Source organism: Mandrillus leucophaeus, unplaced genomic scaffold (genome assembly GCF_000951045.1).
Source record: "Mandrillus leucophaeus isolate KB7577 unplaced genomic scaffold, Mleu.le_1.0 Scaffold5, whole genome shotgun sequence".
Classification (NCBI taxonomy): Eukaryota; Metazoa; Chordata; class Mammalia; order Primates; family Cercopithecidae; genus Mandrillus; species Mandrillus leucophaeus.
In genome coordinates this window covers 4407422-4408095 of record NW_012105364.1, presented here as the reverse complement: position 1 = coordinate 4408095, position 674 = coordinate 4407422, and the positions used below count along the sequence as shown (strand labels likewise).

The 674-nt window shown below is 48.4% G+C and overlaps 1 protein-coding gene and 1 long non-coding RNA gene across 2 annotated transcripts in view; one reads left to right on the top strand and one right to left on the bottom strand.

Annotated features, from left to right (window-relative positions):
* COPG2 (coatomer protein complex, subunit gamma 2) overlaps positions 1–674 on the bottom strand; it is a 164301-nt gene that overhangs the window by 20635 nt on the left and 142992 nt on the right. The gene's annotated exons all lie outside the window — the stretch shown is intronic.
* LOC105550813 overlaps positions 556–674 on the top strand; it is a 3744-nt gene continuing 3625 nt past the window's right edge. Inside the window, exon 1 of the long non-coding RNA XR_001007780.1 lies at positions 556–671. This is a non-coding gene — a long non-coding RNA (uncharacterized LOC105550813). The remainder of the gene's footprint in view (positions 672–674) is intronic.

The following is a 674-nucleotide window of genomic DNA, read 5'->3' as shown; positions in this document are numbered from 1 at the left end:
GGAATGGGGGTGGGGGGAGGCAAACCAAACTCTAGCATTTGAAAAACCATCTTACTTAAGTGAGCTGGTGGACTATTACATGTTGACTGCTGGGGGTGATGGATACTGGCTGGAAAAGGCCTCTGAATTCAGTAGAGTAGCTTCAGACAGGGTGGAAGTTCAAAGTAAAGAGATGGTTTTTGGGAAACAAGCAGGTACATGAGACACAAAGAGGGAAGTCTCTGCAGGACTGCCCTGTTAAGGATCTGCAAATAGGTGGAGTGATTAGGGAAACAGGCAAACAGTAAGCCCCTGGAAAGACCGGATGGAGTCCAAAGATACTGATATAACACCTGACAGTCATATGGGTAGGTGCGGCCACAAGTGTGTCTGTAGGGATTTTAAAGAACAAATCTCTCATATAGAGTGGATTTTGAGACATGTTTGTTTCAGTGAGTAGACGGGGAGGAGAATAAGGTGATTTCAAGCAGAGAGTGCCTGGCATACGTGGGGGTGAGGGAGGGAAATGCTAAGGTTTTGAGTAGGAAGTGTAACTAGAACTACCAAGTAATAAATGCTGGAAATGACAGAGGAAAGGCCAGGGAGTCACAGTGGCCGTCCACATCAGTGATTCTTATCTGGGGTGGGGGGTGGGTTTCACCCGAGGGAGGGCTGGGGGCATGGACCCCCAGGCA